The sequence below is a fragment of the Choloepus didactylus genome, chromosome 6 (genome assembly GCF_015220235.1).
Source record: "Choloepus didactylus isolate mChoDid1 chromosome 6, mChoDid1.pri, whole genome shotgun sequence".
Taxonomy (NCBI): domain Eukaryota; kingdom Metazoa; phylum Chordata; class Mammalia; order Pilosa; family Megalonychidae; genus Choloepus; species Choloepus didactylus.
Window position 1 is genome coordinate 22,104,814 of NC_051312.1, and position 14,057 is coordinate 22,118,870.

The 14,057-nt window shown below is 36.1% G+C and overlaps 1 pseudogene; it reads right to left on the bottom strand.

The window, feature by feature from the left end:
- Nucleotides 1-333: 333 nt before the first annotated feature.
- LOC119536677 lies at nucleotides 334-2,027 on the bottom strand (annotated as a pseudogene).
- Between the last annotated feature and the right edge of the window lie 12,030 nt (nucleotides 2,028-14,057).

The window sequence follows — 14,057 nt, forward strand, 5'->3', positions numbered from 1 at the left end:
TTTCATGCTCAGTGGGGAGACAGAGTTAACACATACATTTAAAATTTATTTTTATATATGTATGTGTGTCTCTATCTACGTATGTGTGTATTTATTTATTTCTTCTCATATAGAAGAATTTAACAGTTTTGGATTTTCTAAAGATAACTATCCTTAGTTTTCAGTCCAGTTTTAGGTTAGTTTCTATGATAACCAGCCATGAGTCCTCTTTCTAGGCCTCTTTTTCCCTCTGTAAGTTCGAGGTATTCAATTAAATAAACTTTAACTTTCCTTCAGGTTCAAAACTTTACTAAATCCATGTAGCTATCATTAAGCAGAGCACTAACTTGTATACTATTTTGTAATATATATGATTTGAAATTTAATGAGTAAATATTTCATATTTATGGCCCTTTTCACAGCACATTTTATTTCCTTGTTCCTTAAGCTATAAATCAATGTGCTTAACATGAGAATCACCAGTTTATAAAGCACAGACACCAACTGTTCTGCTTGGCTAAAGCTGCCATTGTGAAAAATACCAGAAATGAATTGGCTTTTATAAAGGGGAATTATTAGCTTACAAATTTACATTTCTAAGGCCATAAATGTGCCCAAATTAAGGCATCAATAAGACATTACCTTCACTGAAAAGGACGACGGCATCCAGAACACCTCTGTCATCTGGGAAGGCAGGTGGCTGCTGTCTGCTGGTCCTTTTCTCTCTAGTTGCATTTCAGAATGGCTTTCTCCAACTTATCTCTGGTCTTCTATCTCTTTTAGCTTCTCTCAGCTCTCTGCTTGGTTCTCCTGGGGTGTTTCTCTCTAGACAACTGGGAGTCCTCTCTTAGCTTCTCTGGGGCAAACACTGGGCTTCATCTCTTAGCTTAGCATCTCCAAACATCCTTCTGTCTGCACCTCCCAGTCTCTCCAAGCATCTGGGTCTGTGTCAGCTCTTAGTTTCTCTCCAAAATTTCTCTCTTAAAGGACTTCAGTGAACTAATTAAGATCCACCCTGAATGGGCAGGGTCATACCTCCATGGAAATGATCTAATCAAAAGGTCTCACCTATAGCTGGATGGGTCACATCTCTATGGGAACAACCTAATCAAAAGGTTCCACTGTAATCAAAAGACTAATATCTGTTCTCACATGATTGCATGAAAGAATGTGACTTTTGAGGAGGACAGAATAGATTCAAACCAGCACACTACCTTTTCTTGTTATAAGGAATATTGGGAAGATACTTGTATGTAAATAAAGCTTATAGAATTATAGAATAAAGTCATGATCTCCAGATGTGAGACACAGGTGGAGAAAATTTTACATCCGTCTGCTGCTGAGCAGATTCTCAGGATAAAAGAAGTAATAAAAATGTAGGAAATGATCACAGTCAAGAAAGTCACCTTAGAAAATGACTAGAAAAGATTAAATGCAACAATTCATTCATAGATATGTTAGAACATGACAGATGCAGCAGGGGTGGGAAAGGTCACAGAAGAAGTGACTGATGACATTTGGCCCACAGAGTTTCAACAGACCAACTGTGTGTGTCAACAAGTTAACTAACTCTCCTATACATGAGCCAATGGCCTACACAACACACAGCATTTTAGTTATTGCCACTGTATAAATAGAGGGTTTACAATGTCCCATAGCAGTCATAAGCCATTTCTGGCAGTAAAAAGTCTTCAATGGTAAGGAGTTGCACTCACACACACACACACACACACACACACACACACATTGCACAATGCGTACAGAGAATGAGATTGTTTCCTTTCAACAAAGAAGTTCAGCAATGTTTTCTGTGCAAAGACTGATGAATAGTAGCCACCTACAAATGACAGACAACTAAGGAAATGGTACATAGGTATGTGGAGTTTGGGAGTTACCTGGATTGGAAAGAGCATTCCCAGATTCCCCAAAAATGAAATGGCATAAATCAGCAGCAACTAGGCAAAGAGGAGTAACTTGAGCTCAGCACCATCTGTCAGTCCCAACAGGATAAACCCAGTGACCCAGTGAAATGTCCATTGGCCATTCATTTATTTGTTTTTCTTGGTATCTGCTAAGGAAAAGAAGATTGAATTAAAAGAGAATAACAGTGTCACAATATAAAGACTATTTTAAATCTCTAATTAGCTTTGTGACTTTAGTTAATAACTTCCCCTCTCTGGTTGTCTTATCTATAAAATTTAAAATATTTAACAAGAAATTCTCTAATACCTTCAATTACATTCATTTGCCTATCTCATAAGCAATAAAACCATGCATAAAAAAGCATTAGTCTTAATAACTTCAGAATGCATCAAATGTTGGTCTTAATGTGAACAAAAATAAAATGAATTCCATTCCAAAGAAATGTGAAGAGAAAGAAAAAATTCAGTTTATATGTGCATAAAAGCTGAAACTGGAAATGTAATCTGTGGACTCCATTGAAGCTCCCTTTTAATCATGTTATTTTAGATTTAAAAGTAGCTAATATCAAATACATATAATAAGAATAAATGGTGCTAATGAGTTTAAACCTGAGACATTCCTTTTATACCCTCATGTTTAATTCATACTCATTTTTCTTAATTGGAAGTGACTACAGACAAGGTCCTAGCATATATAACCTCTGGTGGTATCCTTAGAAAAGATCCAGGGGCATTGAATTCTGAGAAGAGTGCCCACTGGGGATGGGGAGCAAGGGCACTCTGAGCTGGGCTATGAAACATGCTGAACAGAAACTTATGTTTTATCTTTGATGTCCAATCAAAATATCTTACTTAGACTTAAAATAGAAACCCTTCTATTTTCTCTGAGAGAATAGTAAAGCAAACCTATAGAATAAAGGAAACATAAAATGTACAGATACTTCCTTGCAATACTTCCTATTTTTAAAGTTATGAGAGACAATGTTTTCCAAAACAGTGCTCATCTGTTTAATTATTTCTGCATCTTGCCTGATAGCAAATAATGAGTAAAATATTTTTCATTGGTTAGTCACTGCCCGATATAAGGAGAAAACTCCAGAAACTGGCCTCTGGGCCACAAACCTCTATGAATGATCTCTTGAATACCACTTTTTTTGTTTTTAACAAACGGGACTGGGCTGTGTAGGGAAAGACAGGAACAAAGCTTGGCTCATAGCCTTTGCCATGAATAGCAAACAATTGCCTCGGGGCCACTGAGAGCAAAAGCCAGCTAAATCCTGTGCAGAAAGATGGGGCTCTGCAAGTGTGAGTGTCCTCAGGGATGGCGAGAGCCCCTAAGCCTTGCCCTAGGTGCAGGAAAGCTGGACATTGGGCCCGAGAGTGTGTTGAGCCTCAAAGGGGAAACAAAACCCTCCTGAGCAAGACTGAGGGTGACCTTTGCTATGTTAAGTAAAACAACTGATTTCTTAATCAACACTAGAGCCATTCTGTCCTGAGCTGCCCCTCTAGGCGCACCTTCACTTGAAATTGCCTAGTTATGGGAATTAATGGTAAAACCTTCACTGCCTCTCTCTTTTATAAACTTGGAGACATTCTGATGTCCCATTAGTTTTTCATTGTCCCTGAATGCCTTGTGTCCTCCTTCTAGGGAAAATTTTCTTCACCCCATGGGGACCTCCATAAGACTAGTAAATCCAGCTAGTGTTTACCCCTTGTTTACCCTGAGGCCCCAACTAAATCAAGGACTCTTGGTGTCCCAAAGAAGATGCTTAAGCAAATGGAACCCTCTCTATGGGATGAGGGCATCCCAGGGTGAGCCTGCTGAGTAGCAGCCCTAGATCTTAAAATGCATGCTATGTCCCTCTTCACCGTAACTCTCAATAGTTAATTGCTTTTGAATGGCAGCAATTTAACAATAACATTCCCACCCTGCTCACCTTAATCAGTGCTGATATAAAGGTTTCAAAATAATCCCATACCTTTAAAAATGCCCTAGTAGCGGGCTTTATTGACCTCCATCTGCCTGGAAGCTCAGTCTTGCAGGTGTTGACTTTGTGGACTAGCATGTTCCTAGCGTAGAGATGGATTTTGTTTGCTGTGGTCATTTTTTACTGAAGTTGCAAAAAGTTTTGAAAAGTGAATTTTGGTCATTGCTGACAAGCTATAAAAGGATCTCTATTTTTAATTCTCCATTTCATTGTCTCCACTTTAATCTGTTATTTCCTTCCTTCTGCTAGTTTTGGATTTAGTTTGCTCTTCATTTACTGAAGGTGTAAGAGTAGGTCTCCAATTTGAGTACTTTCTTCTTTTTTTAATGTAAGCATTTATAGCTGTAAGTTTCTCTCTCAACATTGCCCATATGGCATATCATAACATTTGGTGTTCTGTGCTTTCTTTTTCTTTTGATCCCAGGTATTTTATAATTTCCCTTAGGATTTCTTCTTTGACAAAATTTTTTTTAAAGAATGTGTTATTTAATTTCCACATATTTGTGAGTTTCCAGTTGTCCCTCTGTTATTGCTTTCTAGCTTCATTCCACTTTGATCAGAAAAGGTATAATGTAATATTTAAACATTTAAAAATCATTGTCTTTTTGTGACCTAATATATGGTTTTCCTGGAGAATGACCCATGTGCATTAGAGAAGAATGTGTATTCTGCTGTTGATGGTTTCTTACATTTTTTTCTATGTCTGTAAACTGCTTATGCTTGCAGGGCAGTTTCTGGAATGCTGAGCCACAGGTGAGAGTACTAGTTCAGTATTTCAAGCTACCATCTGATAGACTAGCACTAACATATAGGCACACCGGTATGTTGAGAAGGATCACTCTGCTCCCTCTGGAACAGGTCCAGGGTCTCCCAATGAGAGCACAAATTGACTCCATACTATATCAGGGAGGAGATGGAGGAAGTGTCAGCAAAGATGTCATTAGCATATTCTACAAATTTTAAGCTGTATATTCTTGATTCAGCACTTGCCCTTCTGCTGCAACCATCTAATGTTTTCTGTGTTTAGGAGATGGCTCTGCAGTTTTTGCCCATTGTTCAAAGATTTTGTGTGGGTACAGAAACCTGGAATTCCCTATGTCAACATGCCAATATCTTCGTTAACCAGAAATCCAACTGCTGTTTTATTCATACATTTTTTTTTTATTTTAGTCTTTTGAAAATATGATTTATAATAGCTGCTTAGAAATCTTTTTCTGCTAAGTCCAATATGTGGCCCCCTAAAGGCAGTTTCTGTTGACTATTTTGCTGGATTGCTTTTCCTAATAGTATGTTTCTTTGCAGGTCTTTTAAATGTTTGTTGAAAAGTTCACATTATAGAAAATATACTGTAAGGACTCTGGATTCTGATAATACAGCCTTATTAAATACTTTTCCCAAAGTGAGTGTTCAAATTAACACTTCCATCAGTGTTTTATGAGAGTTCCAATTGCTCTATATCTTCACCAACACTTGATTTTCTCCACCTTTTTAAATTTTAGCCTTTTTGGTAAGAGTGTGATATCTTCTTGTGCATTTCCCAGATTACTAACGGAGTTAACAAACTTTGCATTCTTTTTACTTTTATTTTGATAGGAGGCATTTTGTTGTCCATTTTGTCAGACACCTATTTAAGTGTTTTGCCCATTCTTCTATCACATTGTCTGTCATGATTTTAATCATATGTAGGCTATTCTTTATACATTTTTGTTATGAGCTTTCTGTCAGTTATATATGCAATAAAACCATTTCCTCTGACTCTGTGCCTTTTCTTTTCATTCCTTAAATTAATTTTTAGTATTAATGTAATTCATTGAATCATTTTTCTCCTTAATGGCCAGCTCTTTTTCAACTTAAGACATTTTTGGCATATTAATTTAATATGCCAAAAATAGTCTCATTTATATTTTAGTTTGTATTGTTCTACTTATACTTGGAATTTATTTTTACAGATAGTACTGTATGTGATAAGCATCAAGACATATGCTATTTATAAATATGAAATTGCCCAAGCACCATTAGTGATGTAGGGCAATGCCTTTTGACTACTTAGTTGTGTTTCTTTCTACTTTGATATTGCTTTGATTATTCTTGTTTCTTTGCAAGGTCCCCTCCCTGAAAATGCTGGCAGGTTTTAGATGAGATAGCATTGACTATACAAATAATTTAAGTTCAACTGACATCTTTGCCATATTGAGGCCTCCCATCTATGAATGTTCATGTTTCATTTTGATCTTTGATATTTTTAGTCTTCGGAAATTCTACCTTATTTCAAAAATTTAATTATGATGTTCTTGGTATTTTGATGATATTTAATTGTGTATTAAAATTTTATATTCAATTTTTGTTGTTATTCAGAAATACAATTGTCTAATGACCTTCCCATTTTCATTTATTTATCCTGAACTTTGGATTTATATATATATCTCATATACAAATAGTGACAATTTTGTTTTCTCACTTCAAATATAATGCATTTTAATTCTTTTTATGCACTTATTGCCTTCTTTAGGACTTTTGGTACAAAGTTGAATAGAAGTGCTAATAGGAGGCATCCTGGTTTCATTTCTAGTCTCAGGTGGAAATTTTCAAAAACTCACATAATTGCTTTATATACTGTGTCAATATTTAAGATGCCTTCAGCTATTATTGTTTTCAGAGATTTTTTATCTTGTATGTGTTAGTTTATGCTGTGAAAATCTAGTTCCTCTTAGTTCATGTGTTTTTGCAATAAATATTGCTATTATATTGATTTATTTTCAAATATTAACTATTCTTATGTTTCTGGAGAATATCCCCATTAGCCATAAATATCCTTTCTATATATTGCTGTCTACAGACTTTTGCCCTGCATAACTGGGCATAACATCAGTAATCCTCATCCATGTTCTTGTGTACATCAGCTTTTTTATTTTTAATGCTGTGCAGTCTTCTCTTATATGAATATACCAAAATTTATTTATTCATTATTCTAACAGTGAACAATTTTGTTGATTCAAGTTTATGGACAAAATGCTAGGGACATTTTGTTCAGGTATTTTGATAAATTTATGCACTTATATCTAGGTGGAAGTCCTGGGTAATAATTTAGGCATATATTTAGCTTACCACAGAACAGTTCTCCAAGGTGGTTGTAATATTTTCCCAAAACTTTAGCCAATGTATGAGCATTGATTTTTAATATTTTTATATGCTTATTGGCTCTTTTGAATATCTTCCATTGGAAACTACCTCTTCTAATTTTCTGAATTTTTAGTCATTACAATATTCTTTTAGTTATTGAATGTAGTGGTTCTGGATATGAGTCTTTTGTCAAATGTACACAATATGAATTTTTTTCCATTGTCTTTATACTTTTTTAGTGGTATATTTTCAGGGACAGAAGTCCTCAATTTTAACAAAATTACTCTTAACAAAAGCTAATTATTCCCATTTCTTTTACATTTAGTATTTGTGTGTCCTCATGAACATACCCAAGCTCATGAAGACCTTGAAGTGCCTTATGTTTATTCTAGAAATATCATTCTTTTATCTTTAACATTTAGGTTTATGATCCATCTTAAATCAAACTTTTGTATGGTGTGAGTTGGAAGACAAGCTTCATTTGTTTTTTTCCATATGCATATCCAATAGCTCAAACATCATTTATTAAAGAAAACATCTTTCTGCTCTGAATGTCAGTGCATCCACTGTAGAAGAAGTGATTGCGTATAGGCAGATCTACTACTAGTCTTTTGTCCAATTGAAGTCCAACTGAAAAAACAGCAGTGCAATTTATCTTGATAGATCTTCCCCTTTTTCATCTTTTTATACCTTATCTTTGCATCTCTGTTTTTAATCAACATTCAAATAATAAACCCAAAAACCTAGAGCAGAGACACATAAGGGCACCAAATCATATCTATCAAACATCTCCCATTTTCAAAAAATTAGTCTGCCACCTATTTTCCTTTGCTTTTTAACAAGATAAAATACTAATCCAGTCAATATTTATGATTAAATATTATGAATTAATTCATTGATGTTTATTTTCATTCATTTAATTAATGCAAACATGAGCACACTGAAATTATCTAACAGGATATTTAATGAAAGTAAAATTTATTAAAATGTTTTTTTCCCAAAATTATTTGATAATGTCAATTGCTGATTCACTCCCACTTTTTAGAAGATGTCAAAGATGCAATAATCTATTTTACTAAAATCCAGAGAAGGAAAATATCCTCTATTTACACTTTTCACACTTCTGTGGATATTATTGGAACATGTTTATAGATATAAATTGCCATAATCTCTTATTCATGCCTTATATTTCTTGTACTGCTTTGTGCAAAAGCTATTTTGTATAAGAAGATTCATCTTTTCCTCTAGTCCCCTCCTGAGTTTTATTCTATGTATGTATATATTTTTCATGTTATCTACATTCCTCATGCCCTTTTCAATATCTCACTCACTAAAGAAGATAGAACATGTTTGTTTATCCATTCAATGAACATGCCCACAGGCAAGGCACTATGTTAGGTACAGAACTCCCAAGAGAATATATGAGCTGTGCCATATATTGAGTCAAGTGGAACTTGATGTTTATTGCAGTTAGAATATTGGTAAGCCTGGAGTGCAACTTTTAAGGTGTTGCTAAATCAAACCCAAACCTTTATTTTGTGAGTATTGGCTCATTTCTCACACACTGAGGTTATAAATTATATCTTCTCTATATTTTAGATATGTGGCACTGGAAAACAGAATGAAGCCAAGTCCAACTATTTCCAACAAAAGTAGACAATTTCTTTTTTTGGAAATAGCCTAGTTTTTTTTTGTTTGTTTGTTTGTTTTTTTTTTTTTTGTTGTTGTTGTTGTTGTTAATTAAATCAGATTGAAAATAGGTAATCAAAAGTTTGTATCTCTTGGAAATAAGCTCAACTCAAAAAAAAAAAAACAGTTTAGAAGGGAAGGAAAATTTCTGACTTGTGTATGTGTCTTAATGGAAACTGCTTTCTTCTTCTGGGATGCTGCTTAGTGCCATGGGAACCTCACTGGGACATGATAGGACAAGGAGGATCTGAATACCAGGATGGGTCTACTTGTTTTATATTTTTCCTAACTACAAACAAGCCAAAATGGAGCCAAGACACCAGAGTTAGTACAATCTTTCCAAATAATTTTAGAATAATAGAGGGAAAAAATAGAGTACCTGTCATTTAAACTGGCTTAAGGTTTCAAACTGGGGACATATGTACTGATGGATATGTCTCAACATCAGAGCACAAGAAAATGATAATCAAGTGGAAGAGGAGAGTAAGAAAAGAGGAAACCAAGTGCACAGGGAGAAGGGAACAAGTTCTAAATGTTGAAGCAATGTGGCATATCTTCTTTTCAAGTGCATAACATGCTTTGATTGGAGCCCTGAGGAATAAATTAATGTCCAAAATATAAGAAGCCCTTTTTAAGATCTAAATGTATTATAGGAAAGATATATATTAACAAGAGATCACAGTACCAATCAATATAAAGTGCTAACAAGTTCTTTTTGGTATCAACAATGTAAACATGTTTTCTAATTTCAGGAAAACAAGTCATAGTGGGAGGGAATGAGGATAAAATGCTCTATAAGGTCCCTGTTCGTACTAACGACTAACATGCATTGAATGCTATCATTTTTACTTATTAGCAACCCATGATATTAAATGTAATTAGTATCAATATTAGACCTAAGGAAACCTCGGCAGTGAGTAGTACATAGGTTGTTCTTATACTGTTCTTGTATTTCACCCAATTTCTGTCATATACTTGCCACCAGCATATGTCAAGCTTGTGCCTCACCAAAGAAAGTCCAAAGACATTAGGCACACTAGCCAGACATTCTGGCTTCTGGGTGCTATCAATCATTTCCTTGTATACATGACTAACAAATGAAGGTAAAGTGTTTTTAAGAAATGGTAGTTCAGGAAAATCTTATCTCATTTTCTTTAATTGTCATGTTGTCACTTCTTAGATTTACTGAATTCCTGTAGATTTTTGCATTATAATCAAAGGATAGTATTTTTCCAACTGACGTAAAAACTTCATGAGAGTACAGACAGCAGTAATATTTTTAGTGACTATCTTTGACTGCTGAACTCATCAAGACATATCAAAATAAGGATGTTTTAAAAAAATGAAATTTCATCTCAGTAATTTATTTGTGACCTTATGGTTCCAAAGTAATATGATAGAAATACAATCATCAGTAATAGAAAAACAGGTTGGCAATAAGAATGTTTGTGAGGGAAATCAGAACATTAAAAGCATTTTCATTATAGTGAAATAGGGACTCAGTCAAATGCCTGTCAAAAGAGTTAATGATTATCAAGATTATGGTCCCTCGATCAGGTGTGACCATAATTGTTAACCCAAAAGGGTCACCCTCTGAGCCTCTGCCAATTTACAAATTCTGGTCAAATCTATTTATTCAGCCATTAGGGCTGACATAAAATGGTATATATTGAAGAGGTTCCTGGGCAATAGTTATTGCATAGCTTTCCCTAATAGTTACCATTTTCATTCTTGTCGTAGGATACATCTATGAAGAGTATGAGATCCAGATTTTGCAAGATGTTGTCTCTTAGGTCCATCCTAGGGGTAGAAATTTCATAACAAGAAACCATGTGCTTCACCTTCCCCCAGGTGAGGAGGAAGCATGGCTGGATTGTTGGATAATAATATGGAAAAGTCAATAAAACAATTTCATATGAGGTCAGTCTACCGGAAGAAAAATGTTGGGTATTTGTATTAAGAAGAAGAGTTTTACTGCATAGGGGATCATTAGATGTAGTTCAATTTATGGTCTGGAGCAGCAGCCTAAGACAAGGTAGATAGGCCTTGGCAACTGGGTCAAGGTTTAGATTGTAATAAGTGGTACATCTCTGCTTGTTCCCTTGCTTCTGAGTTAGGACTCCCACTGCATTGCCATATCTTTCATGTTCATGTAGGAAGAAATTCATACAATTTGGAAGTCACAGAGAAGTGGCTATGATAAACCTGTCTTTAGTTTGATAAATGCCTTTTTTGTATCATCAGTCTAAGGAAGGGGTTCTGGAATACTAGTTTTAGGAAGATCATGGAGTAGGGTTGCTATAGCTGAAAAATTAGCTATGCATTACTGACAATAGCCAACTAACTCTAAGATTCCTCTGAAATGCTTCTATGTAATTGGACTGGGAAAGCTTAGAATGTTGTGAGCTTATCAGAAGCTAATCTTTGTCCCTCCTGAGATACAGCATACCTGAACAATATACAGTCCTTTGACAAAATTATAGTTTATCCTTGGATGCTTTATGTCTTTTTTTTTGGCCAATGTCTCTAGTAAATAAAGGGAATTTTCCTCTCAAGCCTTCTTAGTTGTATAACAAATTAGTAGGTTATGGGAGAGATCCACAATGGCAGATTAGGAGAGACAGGGAAAAATTCTGCTCCATGAAAAACACCAGGTAAAGGACAGAAAGTTCTCCAAAATAGTGGCTTCAAGGTTCCAATGGCTGTGCAGGGTCTTCTACACACATAGTGACTGTGTCCTTGGAGAAATCTAGAAACTGTGTTTGGAGATGTGTGAGTGTTCAGCCTGGACAGCCACTGGGGAAGCAGCAGCCAGAGTCAAAGTTGAGCAAGATGGGGAGAAAGCAAAAGACTATTCAGTGATATGTGTGTTCAGACTGGAAAGCCACCAGGAAACCAGTAGCTGGAGATGCAGTCAAGCACAGTGGGGAGAAACTGAGAGACTTGTTCAGAGGCAGGTGGGTGTTTGACCCAGAAGATGCTGGGAAACTAGCAGTCAGAGCTGCAGTTGAGTGCAGTGGGGAGTACCTTCCATAACCCAGGCTCCTGCCTCAGTATCTGGCATGGGTGATAACCATTTGTAGACCCGCAGCTAAGAGATCCTTTACGAGGGATTGGCCATTGCAGCAGTTGGATGATCATGAAAGGGGGTAGTTTTCTATGTCCTGAGCAGCCATCTTTGTAGCTGGCTGGGAAACACCCCTTCCCAGCACCACAGCTGACAACTTCCTTGAGGGAGATCAAGATTCAGCTGGCTTGTGACAGTACACACTCTTCCTCCATGGAAGCCCAGAGTGTGCACAGCCTAGAGGCAAGGGTGCCACACAGAAAAGCCAGGAGCCCTCCACCAATCCCAAGGACTTGTGGGCCCATAGCAGAGAGGGACTGTGGGGAATCTGAGCTGAAGGTTTAGCTGTGTTATGAAGCCCCAGAGTATTCCACCCCCAGCCCGGGGAATGGCTGTGGGTACTGTCTTAGAGCAACCTTCCTGTCAAACAGCACAGGGCCTGCCCCCCCCCCCATTGCCAGGGCTGATGATCCCCAATGCACACAGAAATGTGGTGCACTGATTGGATTTCCACATAGTTTGGGCCCCCAATCAGCATAAAGACAAAGCTGGGGAGAACTGGTTTGAGAGTAAGTGGTGACTCAGGAGTGGCACCTACTGGTAGGTCAGGGAAAGCACACTCCACCAACCTGTAGCTCTATCAAATTATAGATAATTATTTAAATAAGTCTGCATATCCTAAAAGAACCCTATCATGATAAGCAAATGTCAAGAGGTCAAAAACAACAGAAAATTAGAAAATCACAAAGCATATGAAGAAACCAGAAGATATAGATAACTGAAGTGCTCATAATAGAGGAGACACAGAACTTGGAGCAGTTACTCAAAGAAGTAATCACAAACACCAATATCATGGCTCAGGATATAATGGACATTAAGAAGACCCTAGAAGAGCATAAAGAAGCACTTGAAAGAGTAATAAAAAATTAGCAGATCTTATGGAGATAAAAGATACTATTGATCAAGTTAAAAAGATTCTTGAGACATGTAACACCAGATTTGAAGAAGTAGAGAACAAATAAGCAAACTTGAAGATAGTGTACTGGAAAGTAAAAGAAAATTTGAAATGTATCTCAGGAAAATTATGGACAACATGAAGTGTACAAATATAAGAATCATTGGTGTTCCAGAATGGGAAGAGAAGGGTAAAGGACTAGGAAGAATATACAAAGAAATTGTTGGGGAAAACTTCCTATCCCTGCCAAATGACATAGATATGCAAATCAAAGATGTCCAATGAACTCCAAATAGAATAAATCCAAATAAAACCACTGTGAGACATATTCTGATCAGATTGTCAAATGCTGAGGAGAAGCAGATAGTTCTGGAAGCAGCAAGAGAGGTGCAATTCACCACATAAAAGGGAAACAACATAAAACTAAGTAGTGACTACTCAATGGGCACCATGGTGGCAAGAAGGAAGTGGAATGACATATATAAAATTCTGAAAGAGAAAAAATGCCAGCCAAGAATTCTTTATCAAGCAACACTCTCCTTCAAAATTGAGGGAAAGCTAAAATCTTCACAGACAAATGCTGAATTTGCTAACAAGAGACCTGCCCTTCAAGAAATACTAAAGGGAGCTCTACTGGCTGAGAAAAAAGGAGAGAGAGGACTCGAGAAGGGCACAGAACTGAAGAGCTTTAGTAAGGGTACCTTAAAGGAAATAAAGGTGGGGGGGTACATCTGACAAGTAAAACTGAAGGATAAGATGGTTGATTCAAGAACTGCCTTCACAGTAATAACATTGAATGTGAATGGATTAAACTCCCCAGTTAAAAGATATAAATTGGCAGAATGGATTTAAAAATACAGACCATCAATATACTGCTTACAGGAGACTCATCTTAGACCCAGTGATGCAACGAAATTGAAAGGTAAAGGATGGAAAAAAAATATTCCATGTAAGCTATAGCCAAAAGAAAGAAAGGGTTGCAATATTAATTTCAGATAAAATGGACTTTAAATGCAAAAATGTCATAAGAGACAAAGAAAGACATTATATACTAATAAAAGAGACAACACACCAAGAAGAAATAACAATCATAAATGTTTATGCACCCAACTAAGGTGCTCCAAAGTACATAAGACAAACATTGACAAAACTGAAGGAAGCGATTGATATTTCTACAATAATTTTGGGAGACTTCAATACATCACTCTTTTTACAGATAGATCAACCAGACAGAGGACCAATAAGGAAATTGAGAATGTAAACAATGTGATAAATGAATTAGACATAACAGACATATACAGAGAATTACATCCAAATCACCAGGATATATATTCCTT